The sequence below is a fragment of the Schistocerca serialis genome, chromosome 8 (genome assembly GCF_023864345.2).
Source record: "Schistocerca serialis cubense isolate TAMUIC-IGC-003099 chromosome 8, iqSchSeri2.2, whole genome shotgun sequence".
Taxonomy (NCBI): domain Eukaryota; kingdom Metazoa; phylum Arthropoda; class Insecta; order Orthoptera; family Acrididae; genus Schistocerca; species Schistocerca serialis.
Window position 1 is genome coordinate 344,434,418 of NC_064645.1, and position 20,761 is coordinate 344,455,178.

The following is a 20,761-nucleotide window of genomic DNA, read 5'->3' on the forward strand; positions in this document are numbered from 1 at the left end:
TGCAAGTGCCCTGGTATTAGCAGCACCATAACAGACACACATGTCTGTAGGCTCGTTGAACATAAACTGATTCAAACTGGACTCGCATTCGGCAGGACGACGGTTCAATACCGCGTCCAGCCATCCTGATTTAGGTTTTCCGTGATTTCCCTAAATCGCCCCAGGCAAATTCCGGGATGGTTAATTTAAAACGGCACGGCCGACTTCCTTCCCCATTCTTCCCTAACCCGATGAGACCGATGACCTCGCTGTTGGGTATCTTCCCCCCAAACAACTCAACCCGTAAACCGATTCATGCTAATCTGTTATTACCACTGTCGAGAGCACTACGGTATCACTTTGGATAATGTAAGAACGAAAATATAGTAGCCTAGCGGAGCGATGTGTAGCAAGTCCCCCCTGCCGGCGAGGGTATGCTCGACAAGCGCATCCGCTCTACATGCGGCGAGATCTGGTGACGTCACATGTACAGCATTTGTCACCCGCTTTTCCGATATTTCAAAACATTAGTGACCCCACATGTCTTATATTAAGCTGTAGGTCTTTTAGAGCTCACCGTTGATCAAGTTAAGGTTGATTAATTTACTACTTCATTTAAATTTTAAAAAATGGTTCAAATGGCTCTGAGCACAATGGGACTCAACTTCTGAGGTCATTAGTCCCCTACAACTTAGAACTAGTTAAACCTAACTAACCTAAGGACACCACAATCCATGCCCGAGGCAGGATTCGAACCTGCGACCGTAACAGTCGCGCCGTTCCGGACTGGGCGCCTAGAACCGCTAGACCATCGCGGCCGGCTTCAAATTTAAAACCTGTGTACGTGTCTTGAGGGAGCGTAACTCATCCGCTCTGCTTTGACACGTCGAATTAGATTTACAAAGCGGGTTGCTATAGCTCCTTCCTCAGCAATTCATGTCGACAACGTAAATGAATTGCACACACGTATTGATGTTTGTTGCCAGCGGCCTTGACACGGTGGTAACACCGATTCCTGTCTGCTTACAAACGTTAAGCGCTGTTGGGCTTGTCTAACCATCCCGTTCTGCCGAGCGCTGTTGGCAGAGCTTCTGAGGCCAATTGAGGAGCTGCTTGATTGAGAACTAGTGGCTCCGGTCATGAAAACTGACAACGGCCGGGGGAGCGGTGTGTTGACCAGATGCCTCTCCAAACCCACATCCACTGACGCCTCTGCTGAGGATGACACGGCAGTCTGTCGGTACCTTCGGGCCTTGCGAGGCCTGTACGGACGGCGTTTAGTTTAGTGTAGTTTCGTTTTAGTGTATTGATGTCTGTCACGCCACCAACAGTGCCAATATTTAGGACCTGTAATGTGATTTTAGAATTTGAAGAGATTGTCTATCCATTAATGTGTATCTGTTTTCTGTTTGTCTCGTAGTTTTCATGCGGTCATCTTCTCAAACCCCGAAGATAGTTGTGAATAACCCTGTAAATAAACAGGTGTGGAAAACAAATCATTGCATTCTTACAGTCACGCATGCTGGAAGACATATTTTCAAATATCGAATTCCCCGTAATAAGATATTATGCAAAATTGTGTATTAGTCGTTTTCCATACTGTCGACTGCTCTATTTTGTCTTAATAGTGGAAACACGAAACTCAGGGCAAACTGTCTAAATAGCTAGCATTTAATCATAGAAGGACTTAAAAGTAGAGGGAGTTCGTAACACTTCATGAAGAATTGTTGATTTTATGACCCAAGCAACACAAAAAGATCAAACTTCATGTTCCAGAAATTCAAAAACAATAGAGAATTGAAATTTAGAAATTAGTACTGGACAGACACAAAATCTTGTCTCTAGATCTTTTTGAAAAGTAATCGTATTCAAGGATAGTATATTGTTATGAACTTCATGGTACTCAAACACGTTGGATCTTCATTTAAAAATGCTGGATTTACATTTTTAAAACGCAATAGTTGTGAAAGGGGCTAAATTTAGCGAAATGCGTGGCATACAGCACTTTACAATAACTGTCAGGGATCCACTGGAGAGAACTAGTAAGAAAAGACATTAAGAAACAATATCATTTTAATGCCATATTTTACTCTATGTTTATATGTTAGAAAAGAAAACCATAGAGAAAACGATAACATCAAAACGCCTACGGATCGATGTCAAGCTGTTACGTCATTTAAAAATGGTTCAAATGGCTCTGAGCACTATGTGGCAATATCTGAGGTCATCAGTCCCCTAGAACTTAGAACTACTTAAACGTAACTAACCTAAGAACATCACATACACCGATGCTCGAGGCAGGAGTCGAACCTTCGACCGTAGCTGTCGCGCGGTTCCAGACTGAAGCGCTTAGAACCTCTTGGCCACACCGGCCGGCTACTTCATTTAGTTAACACAGTATCAACACGACAATAAGAAAGAGTTTAAGTTACGTGTATAGAGATTGAGAAAAGTGAAAGCAACAATGGACCTTTAGAAAATGTAAGCGGAATCTCCAGAAACAAGAACGGAACGGGTAGTACATGAAGACATGAACTCCAGACGACTGGTGGACAATTTAGCAGGAGGGGAGGACCAGTATAAATCTAACCACGACGAACACAGAATGTCTACAGAAAAGGATAGAACACCCTACAACATACTGAATGCATGATACCAAGCAACTCTAAATAACAGCATCTCAGTTGCTGAAAGCAGATTAAATATGAATATAGTCACCTCTAGTGATTGAAAGTGTTCATACAATCAGGTTTAAACATGTTCTAATGCACAAGATATAACTCTGCGTAAAAGTACATCTCCACACTTCAGCAGACCGTTCATCCTCACCGGGTTCTCAAAATAGATCGTCCACTGAATCTTTTGCTACCCACCCTCCGGCACAACCCTCGGCGTCCGGTCTCTGCGAAGGGGGCGGCTAACTGACCACTCTCCGACGCCCGCCGAAAGAATGATGCATTAAGCCAATGAGTGGCTGAAAAGCGCCAGCAGAGAAACTTCGAGAATGTTCTAGAATATTATACACAACGAACTATAGGACCATGAAAGCGGCAAGATTTTAATGATGGCATATGAAGAGGAACGGAAGGGAACCTCTACTGTCTTAATCTACGTAGCCGTATTCCCAGTACGTGCAGAGGGCTGCTACTCCTAGAACTGGTACAAGGGAAGGCATAAGGCTGCTGATCATAACTGACCATAGAGAAAAATGTTATAAATTCGGATGTCTCAGATAATTCCTCCTTCAAACACAGGATATGCGTATGAACTATAAACCTGATAAAATAATCAATACAGAACTGTAACAAATGAGAAATGTCAAAATAGTGGAAGAGGTACGAAAATAACCTACGCCTATCAACATAAGCTTCACACTGCGTGAAGAGTAGGCACCAAATGAATTCGAATTTTGAAACATAGACGAAACCATCCTAACCAATCTGTGAAAGTTTATTCGAAGATTTTCGACTCGCACTCTCAGTGTCAGCGTAATTACTGCTTCCACATCGCCGGCAGAAGTGGCCGAGCGGTTCTAGGCGCTGCAGTCTGGAACCGCGCGACCGCTACGGTCGCAAGTTCGAATCCTGCCTCGGGTATGGATGTGTGTGATGTCCTTAGGTTAGTTAGGTTTAAGTGGTTCTAAGTTCTAGGGTTAGCAGGTTCTCAGCAGTTAAGTCCCACAGTGTTCAGAGCCATTTGAACCATTTTTTGAACTACTTCCACATCAGCTTCAAATCACTGTATTACAGCTACTTCAGTATAACAACTGGTTGCACGTGGCTCTTCCGGAAATCAGTTTCGTGCTTTTTATTGGAAGTGTTACTTTGAAATATGAAAGCGTTCCGTTCAGAAGTCATTACATATCAAACAAAAGTTCAGGTTGGACAAAATCTGGCAGGAAATCGACTGTGCCCATCTTAAAGTATCCACTCTAGTATTCGCCTAAATTGATATGTCTGCTGTGGTATTTGAGCCCATTTAAACGTAAATGAGGGACCGGATCGTTTATCAGAACTCCATGGTCGATATCATGAACACTAGAACATATACTAGAAGTAGCAGTTCTTGTATGAAAATTTTTTGTGGGATAGCTATGAATGATATTTACTCGAAATGACGTAAAGTGTTTCAAAACTGTTAGGCGTCATATTAGTTATTTGTACTCCTCTATTCAGCTTAGATCCTGTTTCACTGTATTGCAATGATATAAAAAGCCTAACAGGGTGAGATCACTTTCCACGTACCCAAAGCTGTCCTTTATAGATAGCAATCGCACTCTGAGTTTCACTTGCGGTTCTACTTTCAATCGACCATATCAGCAGGTGTGTATAAAAATTTGAAGTAGAAAAATAAGCTTCGGGAATAGCAACTCCTCTTGTTTTTAGCTCAAAGTACATAATAGATTAATAACTTCCCACTTCCAATTTAGAGACGTATTACACTGCATATTCGAGATTGCTTTGCTTTCGTTCTCTCTGTGTTTGAATGTGCGATTCTGACAGCTGATACTTGATGCAAAAACATTTACCTTCGTTCTCTTAGCCGCCTTTAAATTTCTTAGCAGAGAAAGAAAATGAAGCATGTCTGGCGCCATATATGAACAAACCCAGTGTTAAGAGAGGATTTCAAATGATTAATGCAACGGTGTGATCAGAATTCCAAATTCCATAACAAACAAACGCACTACCGAGAGCTGATTTTTGTAAAGCGTGTGTTAGTAATTGTGTTAAATTTTCAGCTCCGACGAGAGTGGATTAAGTGGATATCGACGAATAAAGCAGACATCGATATCGACGAATACGGAATACAGCACATGAAGTGCTGCTTTTATTGCTGAAATTAACGGACTAATAAACAGCGCCAGACATATGGGGTATTGAAACGTCCCCTTTGAACAATTATACAAGACTGTGCTTAAACTGTCACACAATATTTTGTTAGCGCAACGCAATCTGACTTTCAAGATTCCCTACAAAAGAATGGCCCTGACTAACATTAAACTATACCTTTCACAAATCACTTACCTCACAAAAATCTTCGCTGCTCAGGCTACTGCAATACAGCGAGCGCCACTACTGCCAGCTAAATAAAAGATTCAAACTATGGAAGGCACTAACTACTGATAGGGATAGTTAGCAAATGAAAGATATTAATAGAGAACAAACAATGTATTTACCTTGATATCATCATATATAAATATAGCAGTTCATGACAAATTTCAAAACTCCGCCATCTCTCTCCCCACATCCACCACTGCTGGCGGCTCACCTCCAACTGCGCAACGCTACGCGCTGTTAACATCCAGCTGCCTCTCTACAATGGCAGACAACAATGCAAACTAGCCACAGACTGCACACAGCACAGCCAGTGATTTCATTTTCATACAGAGAGCGCTACGTGGCGGCGGCGTTACCAATATAAGAACCTAAACAGCCTACTTACATAGCCCCCATGCTCCCCACAAAAAATTTTTACAAATGGTGTTGGGCACTGGCCAATACAGATTTGACAAAAATTTTTCACAATTACAGTAACAAAGATATAAAATGCACACACTTATTGATACAATGTTGGTCAAAAGCTAAAATTTTCTCACAGTCCATAAAGATAGTCCTGATCATTCATCATAATAGTAATTACAGTTTCTCATTAGTAAAAGAAATTGCACACAGAAGTAGTGGGTTTGCATACAGTCTTGAAGAAGTAGTGTTGTCCTTCCAACGGAAAGACAGTGCTGACTCTTGACATGCATACAGGTAATGGGCCACAACAGAGCAAACCAACAGCAGAGTCAGTCGAAATTTTGAAGAGTATTGGTAGGTAGGTCATCACAGAACAGACCCACTGTAGTCCTGGTAGAGATTACGGTATTGGTGGGCCACCAGAGGTGCAGACCCACTGTAGTCCTTGTAGAAATAATGGTACTGGTGGGTCATCAAAGATGCAGACCCACTGTAGTCCTTGTAGTGCAGGTGCACAATCACCATTGAAGAGTCTTGCGGATAATATAGCAAGTCCATAAACCACCACTTGTGCACTCACAAAGTTTTTGGAATTGTCCTTAGAACCAGCAATGCTGTTATCCAGTCCCTTGCAGAATTATTAACACACTTGCAAACACTAACAGTCCCTACTTCTCACATATTGTCCATATACTATGACCAACAGAAACGTGTGCAGTGAAATGTAACTTACAAGTTAATAATATGATGAATGGTGACAATTACAATTTTATAACATAAGAATACAATAAAGGTACAAAATACATCATTAAAAACATAACAATATAGATAACATTTGTAGTACAGGCTTTACAAAAGAATAGAAATAGACATATACGTCAGTGTTACAGGAATTATGACATGAGTACATACATAGAAGATCAGAATAACTTGCGAAACATCAACTTCACACATGAGCATTTAAACAGAACGAATAATGTCTAACATCTTTACAAAGTAAATAACATATTATTAATGCCAATTATATTTGAGGATAACAGTATTCCTCATCATAGTGAATGTAACTTAGTATCAGAAGAGAAAAAAGTTCTATGAAACAGTACACAGAGACAGGAAGAAAACAAATACACAAGGGTACACAAACACATAGGGGGATAACACAATGGAAAGGACAGGGTTCGTTTTCAGTGTAACTTTTGGTACTGCAGTATTTTGCGAACAAAACCTTTTTTGTTCTTGGAGATCTCCCTTCGTTCATCATTATTCCCAAAAAGTCCTATCTGTACCTCTTTTCTGTATTTTAACCATATTTCTTTCAAAAGAAATATGGCTCATTGTACAATACTCATTTAGGCCCAAATCGTTTTCATATAACTTTCAAAGCATTTTTTCCCTATTCTCCATAGTTAGGTTCTTATATAGTCTACCCCCTCTTAAGCTAACTTAAATCTACTGAGCTCAGATATTAAACTAAGGGACGAAGCAATGCTGCAGCACAAAACAATTAACACAAACAGCAATGACAAAAAATGGAAATTTGCAAAGCAAGCTACAGTGAATCTAAATTACCAAGCAATGCAACATTACAACTAATATGAGCCAATGTGCAGCAACGAGAAAAATAAATGAGTAGTAAAACTGGCTTAGCAGAGTAACACAAAGTCAAATTCAATAACACTACGCCTGGCAAACAGCAGTAACTTATACCTAAACATGACATAGCTCAAGCAGAAAAAATATTACAGTAAAAACAACAATGCAGATAAGGGAAATGTATATTCACATCTTAATGTCTAAGTAATTAAAGTGGTGCACCACAACAACTGATTGTAAAAAGAAATATTACCGTGTACTAGAAAAGAAAATTATGTGTTACTGTTACTAGTTCCTTCTTATTGTTCTTTCCTTTCCAAGTGCTCCTTTTTTAAAGAATGTGGATCATAAAATAATTATTTAATAGATCTGTTGACAGAAAGTGTTCACATTAGCAAATGCATTTCATTTTATAAAAGCAATGCTGCAACACAGCTGGAAACCAGATATCAAATGAAATAAGCAACTATGAAAAGCAAAGCATAAAAATATCATTCAGTAGTCATGTGACATTTCATAAGTTAGTAGAAATTCTCTCAACTCTCATAGAAAGACGCTTGTCATAATCAGGTGTGCAGATGTAAAAATATTTCTTGTCATTTTGTTAGGCATTTCAGTAAATATCATAAATTACGAGCTCCACAGTATGCTTTCAACAAGGAAATGTCAGTAGCACGGACAATGGCCTCCCCTTTTTTCTTTTTCTACCTGTGCCGCTGAAAGGCTAATGGCTTTTTTTTTTTTTTTTTTTTTCCGAGCGGCTGTCGCCCAGGTGGGTGCCCGCGACGCATTAGACGCATTACGTGCAGGTGGTCACTTAACTTTCTTACGGAAATATTTACGACAGCAGTTTCTGCTACAGTGACAGTCTCACATAAAAATATTTCACAGGTCAAAAATTAGTGTTGCAAATCTGTAGAAAGAAAATCCTATAAATATAAGTGTCCAAATAAAATATTCGTCAGCATTGTGATACAGTCACGCATTTACACACATTTCATAACTCTTAAAGTACGATTTTTGGTTTCCAACATCCTGTTTCACAAGTCAAGAGTACCTACCCACTATTCATTACTCCTTACCTTATTACACATATACGTATCCATCGACACTCGTCAATATTTCGTCATTATAAATATGAAGCATAATCAAATAACTCATATAGCCGCAGCCTATTAATCATAAACATACCTCAGCAGCATAATACACATCGTCGTCGTAAAAATAACATCATAACACCTCAGTCAAATCTCAAAATCGTCGTAGCTTCCTGCAATAATTTCAAAACCTAAAAAAAATTCTCTGCTCATTTCAATAGTGTCATCTACCTCAAACGTACTTTAAAATCATGCTCCCTTACCAAATACATCATTCAAAGCTCTCATAGCATCACAATGGTTCCGAAAAAATATGAACAGATCACACAGTACAGACAAAATACAATTTCATAAGTGGGAAGTAATCCAACTCTGTAATTGCGTAAACATATGTCACTGATGTAATAAAAAAAGTCTATCTCTCAGTTACATGATCAGATAGCTGTGTAATTTGTGTGTTAGAGAAATATGGTACCGATGTGTAAAGTTGTATAAGCAAATACCATATTAGCTAGGGTTCCTTGTGGTTGCCACACACATGGTACACAAAGTAAGTGTGTACCCCCCTGAGGATTAATGTAATTATACCCTTGGGTGTTACAGATTACACCAATGGAATGAAATATATCACGGAAAACTTTCTTTGTAATTCAAAAATCTTTAAAAATGAATGTTTTAAGTATAAAATTGATCACTCAAATACATGTACTGTAGCGCTAAACTGTGCATCTTGTAACATAATCTCTGTGGAAGTGTCGTAGTTATCGTCCTCCAAAAGCTAAGTTCTGCAGAAGCCAATGTACTTACCTCATGATAAACAAAAGTGAAATGCTTTGCGTATAGATATCGTAGTTATTATGCTTATTGGCGTGATAAAGAAAGTACTGTACAGTAACGTATTGTTGTGCCACGAAAAAGGCTGTCTCATTGTTGCTATACCACAAAAGTTACTACTAAAACATGTTTTTCTTTCCAGAAGAATTCAGAAAACTGTGCAGATATAAAACAGATACACCGCAAAAGCAACATTGTAAATTGTCACTCATTAGTAGCGTCGTGATAAAAATCGTGTAGCTGTCACATAAACTAACCTCTGCGTCATCTGGTATCTCTCAGAAAGCACTTTAAATTCAGAATGTATTTTCAAATAAACCAAAATGTTGCATTAAAATCTCATTAGCAGTACTGGTAGTTGTTCTAAGTATGTGAGCCTTATAGTCGTTACGTAATCGTGCAACAAACAAGCAAGAATGTACACACACAATAACACTGTGACGTCTGTTCACTATAACAATGCATTCGTCATTTCTGTTTAAATAAGTTATCTTGGTTCTTGATTGGATATTTAACTTCAAACATTGTTGTATGTTAACAGATTCTAAGTCTGACAAAGCATATTAGTAATGTGAAGCGAAAAATTTTATGACAAAGACTAAGTTAAAAAGCAGATTATCTTTCAATAAACGGTTTTACATGTGAAATGTGGTGTAAACCTTTACTCTTCCTAGTACGCAGAGTTTCAACTTCAACGCAATTATCATGTGGTATACGTCGGATTCTGTAAGGTCCATTGTAAACTAGAAAGAATTTGTGACTCAAGTGTTTCTTCTTATGTGACAATGAATGAGCTTTAATGAGAACTTTCTGACCAATATACAACTTCTTTGCATTTGCTTTACCGTGGAGTTTTCTCCTTTTGTCTGCTGCAGATTTTATATTTTTAAGAGCCAAATCAATTATGTCTTTGTGTCGAAGTTTACGTGTATTCGGGAAAGGTACAAGCTCTCTGATTCTGTTCGGTGGTTCTTCATTCTTCAGTACAAGAGTAGGTGGTAAAGCAGTGGAGTCGTGAGGCATTTCATTCAGCACATTTTGAAATAAGAATGCTGATGCTTTCTGTGACAATAAAGTCTGCAAAGCTTATTGATTTCTTTCATAATCCGTTCGGAGGGGTTACAATGTGGTGAGTACAATGAAATAAAAACAGGTTTCATTTTATGGTTGCGAAGCATGCGTGACCAAACAGCAGATCTGAATTGCGGTCCGTTATCTGAAATGACTTTACTAACGTGTCTAACTTCACGTAAGAAATTTTTAACAAAGGCGTTGGATACAGACCGTCCAGTGGCTTTACGTAACGGAGTGAAAGAAACAAGTTTTGAAGTAAGTTCAACAGCGACTAGAACGTACGAAAATCCATTAGATGTTCTGACAAGCGGTCCCAAGAGATCAACAGCAGCAAATTCTTTTAATTTAGAAGGAATGATAGGAAACAACGGAGCACGATGTGAGACAGTAGATGGTTTCGCCTTTTGACAAAGTTTACAAATAGACAAGACTCTTCGAATTCGCTTTTCCATATTGTTAAAATAACAAGTCGTTCGAAGAATATGATAACACTTTCGTGGACCAAAATGTGCGTAGCTGAAATGAATGTACCAAATGAGCTTATTAACAAAATCGTCTGGAATGCAAAGTACCCATAGCTTGTCATCAACAGTGCAGCGTTTGAAGAGTATGTTGTTTCTAACCAGGTAATAATGCCGAATCTGTGTGTGTGTCTTTTCATGCCATTTGCTCTTGATGTCTTTCCAAATCGGATCTTTATCTTGTTCATGAGCAATGTCCTTTAAAGATGTGGTGATGAAGTTTTCAAAGGCGACTTTCTGAATGTAAAGAATACTGAAATTTTTCTCGAGGTTGCCTTCTGTGTTACTTTTCTCAAGCCCAGCCGGTGCGCGTGACAGTGCGTCCGCAACAATGTTCTCCTTGCCGGGAATGTAGACTATTGTGAAGCGGAATTCTTGCAGAAACAATGCCCAACGTTTTAACCTGTCATGATTTAATTTTGAAGACATAAGAAATTGTAATGCACAATGATCACTGTACACTTTTACGTGCTTACCAGAAAGAAAGAAACGGAATTTGTTAAATGCCTAAACGATAGCTAAAGCTTCTAATTCAGTAACGGAATAATTTTTTTCAGATTTTGTTAGCACTCGGCTACCAAAAGCAATGGTTTTCTGAATGGTAGTGTCATTTTCTATGGCTTCTTGAAATAAATGGGCACCAAGACCGACTTTAGAAGAATCCGTGCTAAGGCAGAAATCTTGTGACAGATCTGGATGAGCTAAGATTGGCGCATGAAGTAACGCTTCTTTCAAAGAATTGAATTCCAACTGTGCTTGTTCGTCCCAGTTCCAAATAGTATTTTTTCCAGTGAGAGAACAAAGTTTTGGTGTAACAAGAATTTGCGTATTCAGAAAACGACGGTAAAAATTTACGAGACATAGAAAACTGCGGACTTGTCTTTTTGTGGATGGAACTGGAATGGCTCTGATTGCTTCTAACTTTTCAGGATCCGGCCGAATGCCTTCAGAAGAAATAATATGTCCCAAAAACCTCACCTTTGACCTACCGAATTCAGACTTTTCCAAGTTAACTGTAATTCCAGATTCTGCAAAAATACGTAACAAACTGTTGAGGATGCGATTATGTAGTTCCCATGAAGCTTCTGCTATTAGAATATCGTCCACATATAAGGTGATGTGACGTTTTAAGAACTCAGGTAATATGGAATTTAGCCCGCGAATGAATGCTGCTGAAGAAATGTTCAAACCAAAGGGAAGTTTCCGAAACTGATAACAAACGCCGAAACAAAGGAAAGCTGTGTATTTTCTGCATTCTGGATGAAGTTCGATCTGATAAAAGCTGGATCGGAGATCAATGGAAGACAACACTTTTACACCATTAAAATTTTGAAGAAGTTCTTCCAACGTTTGCGGCCTGTCTGTTTCGGAATAATGATCGTATTGATTTGTCTCGAATCTAAGACAAGCCTGATCGATCCATTTTTCTTCTCAACAACATGTAATGGATTGTTGTATGAGCTTACTGCAGGCTCAATAATGCCCTCGTCGAGCATAGATTGTATTTCTGTTCTAACACGGTCCCTATAATGTGCTGGAATTACATATGGTCTAACACAAAATTTAGTATGCTCACGAACACGAAATTGGTATTGAAATCCCTTGATTGTTCCTGTTTTATGAGTAAAAACTGTGCAATGTGCTTGTAAAATCTCAAAAAGGTCCTGCCTGTCAGTGTCATTACAATTCTCAATTGTTTGAATTTTATTCTGAATTAACTTATTAGTGTCAAATGCGCCGTCGATATCATCCCTGTCAGTACTTGCAGAGTGATTGTTAGTGTCTAGTTCCGTAGAAAAGTCCGAACTGTTGTCTAACAGAAGGTAAAGCCGATTAATTTCCTCGTCATGGTTTGAGAGCCAATCTTCAAATTTCAAAGCTATTGACTTACCTTCTTTCTCTAAACCTATTTCAGCATCGTGAAAGTTTAAGATTGCTTTGTATTCATTCAAAAAGTCTACTCCCAATATAATTTCCGTCGACAATAACGGAACAATAAGAAAGTTCGTAGAGAAGTTGTGGCTTTGACAAAAGAATTCTAAGTTGGTTTGTTGGCATACATCTACACTTTTTCCAAAGATTGCACCTTGTAATTTAATCTTACGTAACGGAAGTGTGGGGCAATCGTTCGATTTGTTGCATTTGCTAAAGGCTGTTTCACTAATTACTGAGATGGGACTGCCAGAGTCAAGTACTGCCGTAAATTTTACGTCATTTACAGTAATGTGAATCACAGGATATGCAATGTTGTTAAGTATTACGTCGTGTTCCTGGAGTAAGATGTCCCTAATGTCTTCCATTTTTACGTAATTACTAGCTACGGCAGCTGCGTCGTTAGTGTCATAAGAACGTTTTGTGGCTGCCAGCGGTGTGAGTCATTGCCTATTGTCTCTTTGTTGGCGAGCGTCGTTATTGGGATTTGGAGACCTAACTTCTACAAATTCACCGTGACGAGAGGGCCCTGCCCTGTTTAAATCCCGCCAGTTCTGATGCAATTCAGGTCTGTCGTTACGATCACATCGTCTGTCGTCATGTCGGTAGTTCCTGTAGTTTCTTTCTTGTCGGTTAAGTGGTGGAGAATTTCTCCCTGAATCGTAACTGCGCGCTGGACCGTTGCGTCTATTCTGTCTCCCTTGATAATAATTATTTTGGTTCCCAAATTGTCTGTTTCTCTGATTGTCTCTGTGATAGTCACTACCGCAGAGAGGTGATCTTTCCCTGTAATTATTACTACTCTGCCAACGGTTGTAATACGGGTGGTGTCTGTTTCGGTCACGATTTGTGTTGTGAGAATAGCCTTGTCGCGTCCAGTTATTATTTCTTTCATCGCGGAATTGCGACTGATGTGATCTGTAATTGTTGTGCTCCTGCGTTCCACGATTGTCAGTGTCACTTTCCAGTTCTTGTAACAGTCCCTGAAAAGCTTCAATGTCGTCTTTGCAACGTCCTGCCAAAATAATATGTCGTAAATGTTCAGGTAATTTGATTAAGCAAATGCGGATGAGTTCTGAGGGGCTGTATGGGTTTGACAGGTACTGATTCTTGTCTTCAAAATATTTCACAAGACTGGAGAATTCAGATTGTTCGAAATGTTTCATCATTATGATACCATGTTTTACTCGGTCTTGTGTGGCTTGAGACCAATATGCTGAGAGGAAGGCATGGTAAAATTCTCCTTCACTGTGGCAATCGTGAATGACCGATCGCATTCTTACAGCTGGTTCATTCTCTAAGTAGCCACACATAAATTCTAATCTGTGTTCCAACTACCAGTTGGGAGGAAAACAATGAGAGAATTGATGGAGCCATGCTTGTGGATGAATGTCGTTGCCAGAATTCTTAAATATTTTGAATTTACGTGTAGTAATGAACAGCTTATAGTCAAAATCATCATGTCGGCGAGTCGCATATCGGTCATTGTTAGGTCGTGTCGGCCGTTCCATCTCAAAATTCGGTGCACATTGCCAATTTCTTTCATAACTTCCGAAATGCCCTGTGTTATTATTTTGCGGCTTTTCCGTATTTCTAAGTCCCTCTTCCCATGTTGGAGCGCGAGTATCCTCTGAAATACGTAATTCTTGTATTACCTGTGTCAGCTGATCTTGTACTTCCCGGATTTCTCTTTGGTGTTGTGTATTAATTTGATTCTGATTTTGTTTGAATTTCCTAATTTGTTCGTACTCTTCTGTGTCATTAAAGACTACCGGTCTTGCGTCAATCAGATTATCATCTACCTTCGTAGATAAATTAGTGAACTGATCCAAAAGTTCGGCTACTTTCTCCGATAGTGTACTTATTTCCTCAGTGTGTTTTTCTGAACCAAGTTTCAGAGTATCTACTGTGTCCTTAAAGTTTTCCTGAGTTTTTGCAAGTTGCGTAACCGAATTGGTAGATGCAACTGAGTCAAATTTAGCTTGCAAGGTCTCATGATTTTCATGAACAATAATTTGCAGTTCTTCTATGGCTGCTTCGTGATTCTGTAATGCATTTTCATGCCGCGAAAAAATAGGTTGAAAATGCTCACAAATTTGAGTTTTTACGTCATTACAGACTTTTTGACATTTCGATTCAATGTTATGTAACTCGGTAGTTAAATCTTCACGCGTTTGTTCAAGAGTTTGTTCCAATGAGTCTAACTTTTGAAGCTCTTGTTGTGTTTGTCTCTGATTTTGTTCCATTGTGTCTAACTTTTGAAGATTTTGTTCCATTGTGTCTAACTTTTCAAGCTTTTGTCCCATTTGTTGCATTAATTGTAATAACAATGCACTGGTGTCTGAAACATGTTCCTCAGTGCTTTTAGGCACTGAAGTTGCACCGGCAACTTTCACATTTTGACAAGCGGAAAATGTGTCTTGACTCATTTGAGAAAACGGTGAGAACCCAAAACCTGAGTCTGCAGTATTTGCAATATTGTGTTCTGTCATTCCCGATTCCTGAGGCGAGCTGTTGCCGACCAATCGATCGATAACGCTTCCCTGTTCACTACCTGTTTCACTGTCTACACCATTGTTTGCCGCCCGCTCCATTTCCCTATGCGCAATTACCAAATTACTACTTTGAACATTAGTTAATTCATTACTCTGCGGCGCTAACACACTGCCTTCGTCTTCACTGTCATTTCTCAGTGTACTTTGGAGCCTAGTATTACGTTTTTCACACGCCATTATTGTCACAGTATTTCACACGACAACACAGAAAAACACAATTTGAAGATCAAAAATAAGAGAACACATTAAAATAGCGCTGAAAATAATATCTAGTTAATTGCAGCTGCGAAATACTTGGTGCAAATCTACATGCATGCCACAACTGTTTTACTGTACAACAATGAAAGACTGCAACTACAAAGGAGATTCTCTCTACAGTTACGCGCTAGCAATAAACAAAATCTACACTAATTACACAAACTACAAGAAAAATCAGAAGATTCCAGTGAGGTATCCTAGGCTAAGGGTCGACATATGAAACGTCCCCTTTGAACAATTTATATATGACTGTGCTTAAACTGACACACAATATTTTGTTAGCGCAACGCAATCTGACTTTCAAAATTCCCTACAAAAGAATGGCCCTGACTAACATTAAACTATACCTTTCACAAATCACTTACCTCACAAAAATCTTCGCTGCTCAAGCTACTGCAATACAGCGAGCGCCACTACTGCCAGCTAAATAAAAGATTCAAACTACTGAAGGCACTAACTACTGATAGGTATAGTTAGCAAATGAAAGATATTAATAGAGAACAAAAAATATATTTACCTTGATATCATCATATATAAATATAGCAGTTCATGACAAATTACAAAACTCCGCCATCTCTCTCCCCACATCCACCACTGCTGGCGGCTCACCTCCAACTGCGCAACGCTACGCGCTGTTAACATCCATCTGCCTCTCTACAATGGCAGACAACAATGCAAACTAGCCACAGACTGCACACAGCACAGCCAGTGATTTCGTTGTCATACAGAGAGCGCTATGTGGCGGCGGCGTTACCAATATAAGAACCTAAACAGCCTACTTACATAAAGAAAACATAAACAGCCTACTTACAGTATAAACAACATTTATGGTAGTTTAGTCAGAATGAATTTTTTCTTACCTACCTAAAAGTGCCTCGCAAAGGGTTCTTCGAACTATCATCAGACTAATTCTCTTCCGTTCCACACACTAACAGCACGTGGAAAAGATGAAGACTTGAATATTTCTGTATAGCTATCATTTCTCTTCCAGAATGAGATTTTCACTCTGCAGCGGAGTGTGCGCTGATATGAAACTTCGTGGCAGATTAAAACTGTGTGCCGGACCGAGACTCGAACTCGGGACCTTTGCCTTTCGCGGGAAAGTGCTCTATCAACTGAGCTACCCAAGCACAACTCAAGCCCCGTCCTCACAGCTTTACTGCTGCCAGTACCTCGTCTCCTACCTTCCAAACTTTACAGAAGCTTTCATCTGCCAGGAAGTTTCATTATTTCTCTTATTTTATTACGATGATCAGTGCTCCCTATGTAATTTGGTGACAGTAAAATATTCTCACATTCAGAGGATAAAGTTAGTCATGGAAATTTCGTGGAAAGATCTCAAGGGAACGAAAAACGCCTTTGTTTTAATTATTACCACTCCAACTCGCTTATCATGTCCGTGGCACATTCTCCCCTGTTTCGAGATAATACAAAACTAGCTGCTTTCTTTCGACTTTTTCGATTTCTTTCGTCAATTCTACCTGGTAAGGATCACATACCACACAGTAGTGCCTGCCGGTGTGGCCGAGCGGTTCTAGGCACTTCAGTCTGGAGCCGCGTGACCACTACGGTCGCAGGTTCAAATCCTGCCTCGGGCATGGATGTGTGTGATGTCCTTAGGTTAGTTAGGTTAGTCTAGGGGATTGATGACCTCAGATGTTAAGTCCCATAGTGCTCAGAGCCATTTGAACCAGTGTTTAAACACCACAGTAGTACTATAGTAGAGGACGAACAAGAATAATGTAGGCAGTTCTTTAGTAGGACTGTCGCATCTACTAAGTTTTCTGCCAATAATGCGCAGTCTTTGTTATGCCTTCCCCACAGCATTATCTATGTGATCATTCCAATTTAAATAGTTTGTAATTATAATATCCAGGTATTTTGTCGAATTGAACACTTTTAAATTTGTAGTTATTACGAAATTGATTCGCATTTCGCGAATGTAGACAGACGTCAGCCGTTTTGGGCAAATGAAAATTTGTGCCGGAGCGGAACTGGAACCCGGATATTCCAAACTATCGCTAGCGGTCGCCTTAACCACTTCTGATATTCGAGCACGCCTCCGGGACTGAGCCATATTTCCATACGTCACGGGGCCCACAACCATCACGCTCACACGTTCCCTGATTTCTTCACGGGAGAGACAAATAATTTATTCAAATTTTAGCCGTCGTGGTATGCATACGTCACTGATTGTTACAATGCCTGTGTTTGTACAGTGTCTGTATCTTTACAATACCATGTTCGTCAGACACGCGTGGATGTCTGAAGAACATTTTAATGTGAAGATAAAGACAGGGTGTAAACACAGACATAGAGGACAAATTTGTAGGTTGTTACGGGGTACAAATAATGCCAACCCTAGTACACTGCTGTCAACTCTGGCAGCAAAAACGACTCTGTCAGCTGACCATCGAGCAGAACTGAGCCTGGATGAGAGATACGGTTACGACATTCCGTGCTGTTTCAACTCTGCACCACTTGCGGGTGAAACAAGGTTACTGGTAGCGGAAGTACACTCCGTCACACACCATTAGAGGGCTGGTGGAGTATGATGTAGATGTAGGCATACGGGTTTTCGAATACTTTTGGTCAGATAGTGTACATTTTGTCTTAGCTGTTAAGATTCATTAGTATTGAAAGGTGACTACACTGAGTCACAGCGCCAGAGATTGCGCCAAAGAGTTTTATTCCGCCGCCTCCACGGGCAGTGCTTGTTCAGAAGTTGTGGTGGTTAGTGCTTTGCTGAGAGGATGCTGATAGCTGTACTATTTGAGGCCATGTCGTGTGCAGTTGTTTTGATGGGATAGACAGCAGATGTTCGAATGGAGATGTTGTAATGATCAGAGTGTATTTTTCGTCAATATATATGAAGGTAAACATTTTTTTATTTTATTTTTTTTTTAATTTCTTAACTAACAATATCTCTTGGTCACAGGTTCAGTCAACAAAGCATCTGGCTTGTGTTCATGTATTAGAGTGTAATTCTGGTTTCTATGTGCAATCATAGTACTTCTGGTTTTTTAAATTACTTCATTGTAAATGGCGTTTAAAGCATCTTATCGTATTGAGAAAGAACCGTGCCAGATGTGTACGTTTAATCACACTTCCACACACACAGAACAGTTACACTTGTGCTTTGTTGTTTCGTAGCTTTTATAGTTGCTAGGTACTTAATTAATTAATTGTGTTAACGGAAATTTGATTCCTTGTTGTTATTCTATGCAGTCAGATTGCGTACTAATACTAGTCAGGGCCAACCGGTTACGAGACTGCGTAACCGGACAGACAGCTACTAAAATTGAAAATATTTGCATTATAAATAATTAAGCCCCCATGCAGTAAGCAAACAACTGAATGTGAAAATAATAAATGATGTTCTTTTACTCTGTATTCCAGACATTAAATATTCAACAAAACCATAACTAAGCAGAACAGTCAGGTAAAGAGTTGCATATTCAATTCGTGAGCAGATCGACGTGATGCGTATGTACGGCCCCACGCACGAATAACTAGATAAATGGCTGCATGACGCTTTGGACAGTCTGTGTTGATATATCAACAAGTCAGGCTTCTTTATGGACGGTGAAGTCATGGGAGCATACAAACACGATGACTGCTTTCTACCAATTCGTAAGGTCTCCGCATCGACCAATCTTATTGCTGCGATGACACACACACACACACACACACACACACTCACTCTCTCTCTCTCTCTCTCTCTCTCTCTCTCTCTCTCGCCTACCACTAAACCAGCTGTGAGGGTCTAATGACTGATATGTGTACACCGCCTTTCTCCAAAATTACGACTGTTATTTCAGCAGGATGGAGTAACATTTTTCCTGCGCTAAATACGCAAAACTCACAACACCAAGAAAGAGTTGCGCGACACAAATTAATATTGATACGCATATTCTACATCTGAAAGATCATGTCTCTTCAAATTTCGTGTAATAGTGGCGCTAGTAACGCCACTATTGAGGATGCAAATTAGGTTTGCTTCAAATACACGCTTTAACGGTCGTGAGTATTAGTTACCGTCGAGCTTGAACGCGGTGAGTTAATGTTATTCAAGAATATCTTTAAGGCGATAGAGATATCACTATCGGCACATCACTGAGTTTGAAGGAGGTCTTGTAACAGGGCTAAGAGAAACCGGCATTACTGCAAAAAGACTTGGCAGGAATGTATACACTGTCTATGATTTCCGGCAGCGGTGGTCACGAGAATGTACGGTAGCAAGAAAACTGGACTCTGGACGTCCACGTGGAATTACCAATAGGAGGACGTACTGCTCTGCGCGTCGCAGTGCATCTGTAGCAGCGGTTTGAACAGCAGTTGGCACCTCAGGGACAGCTCTGAGTCAGAAATGTTACAGCGTGCTTTCCGCTGACCACCAAAATACGGCTCTTTGAGACTTCAGTGGTGTCAAGCGAGAGCTCATCAGAGGGCAGAGCAGAGGTTTGTTGTGTTTTCTGATGAAAGCTTGTTCTGCTTTGGTGTCAGTGATGGTGAAGTGGCTGTTAGGAGGAGGCCAGTTGCTAGACTCACTGAAACTACACCAGCAGTTACGGTCTGGGGTGCGATTTCGTATTACAGCAGCACCGCTCTTGTCGTTATCCCACGCACCCTGACTGGTGATTCGATCTGTTGTGCTGCCATTCATGTAGAGCATTCCAGGGGGTGTTTTCCAATAGGATAACGCTCACACATACACCAATGTCGTAACGCAGCGTGCTCTGTAGAATGTCCACATGTTTTTTTGGCATGCTCGATCACCAGATCTGTTTCCAATTGAGCACATATGAGACAGCGGACAACAACTCCAGCGTTATCTATAAACAGCATTAACCGTTCGTGTACTGGCAGGCGAAGAGCAAGAAGCATTGAACTCCGTCCCACAAACTAACATCCGGCAACTGTGCAACATAACGTTTGCATGCTTGCGTTCAACATTCTTGCGTTACATGAATTATTAACGTACCAAAGTTTCATATTTTCAATGGCTTACCACGTGCTTACACTAACCTGTGATCTTACAATGTCAATCACTTAAATATGTTACCTAGACGAATGTATTTCCGAAATTCCATTACTCTGCATTAATAACTATTTGGTGTTGCGATTTTTTTTTCGGAAGTGTAATTGAATGCAGTCGGGCAGAAAATCGATATTACTGGTGCAAAATACTCTCCGCCGAGTACTATAAAGTGCCGCGGCTCGTGTTGGTAACGAAAGTGTAGCTGTCTGTCATATTCATTTAGCATTCGACGGGTCTGACATAGCCTTGTTACTGGGGGATCATAACACGACATTTTTCCGAAGCAATTTGTGATGCAGTTCATTCTAAAATTTATATTAGATGGAACAGAAACGCAAATAATGTTACCATTATCCATTTAAATTCCAGTTGAATCTTTTTGCGATATCCGTGCACTGCATGAACCTGTGATTAG